This window comes from Camellia sinensis, chromosome 10, assembly GCF_055761805.1.
Source record: "Camellia sinensis isolate YWXY chromosome 10, ASM5576180v1, whole genome shotgun sequence".
Lineage (NCBI taxonomy): Eukaryota > Viridiplantae > Streptophyta > Magnoliopsida > Ericales > Theaceae > Camellia > Camellia sinensis.
In genome coordinates, this window is record NC_138970.1 from 123,499,361 (window position 1) to 123,504,875 (window position 5,515).

Consider the following 5,515-nt stretch of genomic DNA (forward strand, 5'->3'; position numbering starts at 1 on the left):
AATTGTGTAATGCCATGAATTAGGCTAATTACCTTTTTGCCACCACTAGTGGGCCACTACCTAAGACTATACTTGAGCCTTATTACCTTCAAACAAAACATTTCCTCAGCCAATTTCATTGTTGTTGCCGACTAGAGAGAGAGTATAGAGAGATAGCTTCATTTCATCTCAATTTGGTTTGAAGATTAAGGGAATTAAGGAGTGAATTGCAAAATTAAGCTTCCTTGCCTATAATCCAAGACTTAAGGTAGAAATTCATCTTCTCATTCTTCTTGCATGGTTTAGAGCAAAGTTGAAGACTAGAGCCAATTTATGGCTCAAATTGTTGTGTTGAAGCTTAATTGTTGCATGCATGTATATATATTGAAGTTATGAGGTTGTAGTTCATAATTCCTCACATGCATGTCCATGTTTTGAGAGTAGACCACGATTTCATCTTGTTTTTGGAACAATTGGCTCATTAGTGCAATTATTTGAAGCTTGATAGTTGTTTAAAGTCTTGCATGTTCAATTGAAGTTATGTTCTTGAAATTTGGTTTGAAATTGGGTTTAATTCCCTTAACTTTGGGCCTTGATTTTACAAATTGAGCTTTAAATCATGTCATACTATGTATTTACAAGTGTTTTCCAGGAAATGGGCCCAAAAGAATCGAATTTCATTCATTTGAAGTTGAATTTGAGCTTGAGGTTCAAATCTAGGAATTCCAGATTTTGAACTCACGCTCGAGCGGGATGACTGGCGCTCGAGCGTGAAAATCGTGCTCCTAGCATTTTGTTCTGTTTTGAAGTCAGCTCGAGCGGGGTAATTTACGCTCGGGCGTGACCTTGTGTCTTACGCTCGAGCGGGTGTCAAGCGCCCAATCGAGCGTGAATTTCACTGTAGACACCCCATTTTTGACCGTCCTCACGGCTTGGACGTCACCGCTTAAACACTCGGTGATCATCCATGTTTTGTGTTTGTCTTGAGTTCCCGAAGGCCTCGGCTACGCGCCTTGCCTCAGGATCTCTCGACTCGACCATTTTGTGTCTGGTTTTGCACCAAACACTTGTGTTTTTGCTTTGGAGGGTAGGGAATGGCTTTTGGGACATCCCCACACTCCACCGACCATGGCTTGAGGCCACCGGCTGTGTCATGTTGCAATCGGCTAAATGTGATGGCCAGCCAGCCAATTTGACTGCCGCGCGGCCACTTTTATGGCCGACCGGCCAAATGTGGTTTTCAACAGATATTTCTGTAGACAGCTGGCAGCTGTCATTCCAGGCCATACCCCAGCCCATGCTTGGACGTGGGAGCTCTGAGAAGCTACAGATTGATATATCTCTATATCAGTCAAGCTTCAAAAAAAGAGAAAAAAATGGGAGACACAAAAGGAGAGAAGAAAAAAAAGAGAGATAGAACTTGGAGAAAGAAAAATTTTCCTCTCTCTAAAAATTTTCCAGCTCTCTCCCTATCTCTCTCTCCCAAACCCTTCAAACCCTAAGGCTCTTGCCCCCTTTACACTACCACTCATAGCACCACACCTCCACCCTCCATTCCAGTCCTTTGAAGCTGATTTCCAGAGGCTAGGAGCACCATTTCTTGGATCAAAAGTTGTTGAAGACTTAGGCTACAAGGGTAAGTCTCTTTTCCCTCACTTTTAGCTTTATTCTGCATGCTTTCTTAGCCTTTGTTGCTTACATTTTTGGGCTCCAACCCAAACTATAAATAGTCTTATTTTGAGCCTCTTTTCATGTTTGATCAAGGACCTCCTGCTGTTTGAGGTCTCCTACTACCACTTGCGTCTTTATCTCTCTTTTAGGCCAATTTTTGCATAGTATTTTAGGCTTACTTGTGAGCTGTTTTGGACTTTTACATAAATTGTGAAATAACTTTTCTTGATCCCCTCTTCAACATTGTTGAAGGGCTCTCCTCTGTTTGGGGCCTCCTTCTGTCACTTGTCTCTTTACCCCTCTTTTAGGCCTTTTCTTGCATAATAGTTTGGCCTCATTTGTGATTATTTTTGTGGCTTGATGTAAACTGTAAAGTACCTTGTTTTGAACCCCTCTTCAACTTTGTTGAAGGTCTCTTTGCCATTTGGGGCCAGATTCCGTCCCTTTGTGTTTAATCTCTCTTTTAGGGCCATTTTTGCATGATAGATTAGCCTTATTTGTGTTCATTTTTGAGGCTTGTTATAAACTGGAAATATGCATGTTTTGGGACTGTCTTGCATCTGTCTTCATGCTTCATGATCAAATAATGCATGTTTTGTATAGCTATAGGCCAATGCGTATGCCTAGTTTTGTGTTTCGGGGCCATTCCATGCATCGGGTGCCATGTTTCCATGTTTCGGGATCATTTTGCATCACATTTCAGTGCTGAAACTTGCATGTTTGTATGCCATATTTCGTGCCTTGCCATGCCTTGTTAGAGTGGCATTCGTGTCTTAGGATCGGTCCTCGATTTGCGTGCATGTGTGCACGCATTTCGAGTGTCTCATTTTCATCTAATGGCTACTGATGTGAGTGTGGCTGAGGTCCACTCATGTTAGTGTAAGTCCATTATGCATTGTGTATGCCATGTTTCAATGCGTTGTGCATGTTATGTTATTAGCATTGTGTGTGCTATATAGTTGCATTGCATGTTTGTATGTTTGCTTACATGCTTAGGTCGCATGTGCATTGTTGTGCATTGGCTCGCCTCTTGATCAACCATGATTGAGGTTGGGTCCCTTGTATGTTTTGTGTGTATTGCATTTGACATTGAAATGCATACTTGACTCTTCGGCCATCATGCATCGAAATGCGCAATTGGTGGCCCGGGGGTCAAGGGCCATGCTCCCTTGAGTCCATTGCATGATAGGGAGTGTGTCCATGCTCACATTTGTTTGAAAATTCCATGCCATACACTGCTTGCCCTCTGCTACTGCCAGCTGTAGGTTTCAGCAAGAAGAATTGGCCGGCCGACAGTGTTGGGTGCCGACCGGCTAAACATATTTGGCCGATAGATTATTCAGTGGCCGGTGATCATCCCCTCCGGCCGGTGGTGATCCCACATGGTCGGTGATGCTCCCCAGTGTCCAGAGAGTGTACCTTGGGAGTCGCACAATTTTCAGAGGAGCAGAGCAGTGTAAACAGAGGCAACAGCGCTATGGCAGCGAATTTCCGGGCGAGACAAGTCAAGCATGCATCATTCACGCATCTCGATGCGGGGCTGCGGCCACCTTCTTCCTGCATTTAATTCATTAATTAATTAGAAATTCTGTAATAATTAATTTAGTATTCGGACTGTAATATTTATTTGGACCCTCCGAGAGAGGGCAATTGTGTAATAAGTGTGCGTGAGTGTGTGTATGTCTTCCAACCCATGGAGAAGGATTGTATCGGCTTTGTTTGGCGATGCCACAAATGCCAGATCCATGCGAATCGCATGAACATTCTGCCGTCGAAGCTGTACAATATGACTTCGCCATGGCCATTTTTAGTTTGGGGAATCGAAGTGATCGGGGCTGTTACTCCGAAGGGGTCGAATGGGCACGAGTTCATCCTGGTCGCGATAGATTACTTTACGAAGTGGGTCGAGGCCCAATCTTATGCGGTGTTGAAGGCTTCACATGTTGCGAAATTCATCAGAAACAACATCATCTGTCGTTATGGGGTCCCAAACGAGATTATTTCAGACAATGGTTCCCATTTCAAGAAGGAGGTAATTGATTTGTTAAAGAAATAAAATGTGGCTTTCCATAAGTCGTCCACATACCGGCCGCAGACTAACGGAGCAGTTGAGGCCGCCAACAAGAATATCAAGCACATACTGCAGAAGATGGTGGAAACCTACCGGGATTGGCCAAATAAGCTGCCGTTTGCTCTGTGGGGCTACAAGACTTCAATTAAAACTTCTACCGGAGCGACTCCGTATTCATTGGTTTATGGGATGAAGGCCGTTCTACCTATCGAAATTGAGGTTCCGTCATTGCGAGTATTGGCTGAGTGTCAAATAGCCGAAGCAGATTGGCAGCAGAGCAGGTTTGAGGAACTCATGCTCTTTGATGAGAGAAGACTGAAAGCACAGTACCATGTCCAAGGTTATCAGCGCAGAATTGCCCGGGCTTTCAACAAGAAAGTCAAGTCCAGGATTCTAAAGGAAGGAGATTTGGTGCTCAAGGACAACTGAGCTCCCATCCACGACCCAAGGGGCAAGTTCAGACCCAATTGGACTGGTCCCTACATCATCAAAGCTATCTGGTCAGGTGGAGCTATGGTTCTGATGGATCTAGATGGCCTAGAGTTCTCCCAACCAATCAACATGGACAAGTTGAAGAAATATTACTCTTAGAGGCTTGCTAGGCCGAAAACCCGAAAGGGCGACCTAGGCAAAAGTTAGAGCATAGAAAATTGGAAAATATAAAAACTGAGCTCGCAAGGTTGAAAACCCGCAAAGGGCGGCCTTGGCAAAAGTTAGAGTGTAAAAGGAGAGTGAAAATACTCGAGTGAACCTAAGCCTGAACTACGTAAGGCTTGATTCCCATCTTTGGGATACGTAGGCAGCTTCATCCTGAAGTTCAGCCATAAACTTTTTCCCCGATCAACTTTGTCCATTGGATAATCTCAGTCATCTTTGCCTACCAGCATTCATTGGAATCTCCGGTGCAGTGCTATTCAGACTAGGGGCAACTTTCCGTTACCATGCAGTGCTGCGGTGCTATTCAGACTAGGGGCAACTTTCCAGTTGCAGGGATCCGGGGTTGTGCATCTCAGTGACAGATTTCAGACATGTCCAGTTCTGATCCATATTAAAAATGGTTTTGAAAAGTTTTGATAAAAGTTGACTTTGTTCAAATTAATCTTTTTACAACTAAGACCATCTCTAGACCAAAACGGGAAATTTTCAGTACCATAACCTTCAAATTTCATTGATTTCAGTACAAAGTCCTCCGGCTCTTGCATATAAATTAAAGTTGCTGTTTATTAGATTCATAAGGAAAACTTGAAAGTACTAATAAAGCAATAAATCCGGGGCATAGCCAAGTCAGGTGTTCCTGCGCCCCCTCCCAGAGCTGGTCGAAACCCTCAGTGCCAAGCTGGGCCCGATCTGTGCCTCCTCATTAAGCCAATCTATGCACTTATCAGACAAAGTACAACTGAAAGTAGGAGCGGGGGCCAAGAGTTCTCTGGTCCTCCACACTGCGGCCTGCCAAGCAAGTTGCGCACCTCGAAATGGAAAGGCAGCTGGATATTTTATCCCCTCTGCAGGGCAAATCTGGTCATGGCCAAACTGGTGCTGGAACTGGAACGGGAAATAGAATACGCAGTGGGTCAAGCTAATCAACTGAATCCCAATCTGTCGGGACATGCTGTAGCCCATTGCCGGCAGATTGAGCCAAGGGCACCGCCAAACAATGCGGTCTGCAGACAGGCTGCACATCCAATCAAACCACCATCCCTCGTCAAGGGCATTGACTAGACGTTGCCTAAAGAAGTAGCCGCGAGCTGAGTATACTAGGCAAGAGTCCACAACCTGCAACTTATCCATCAACCA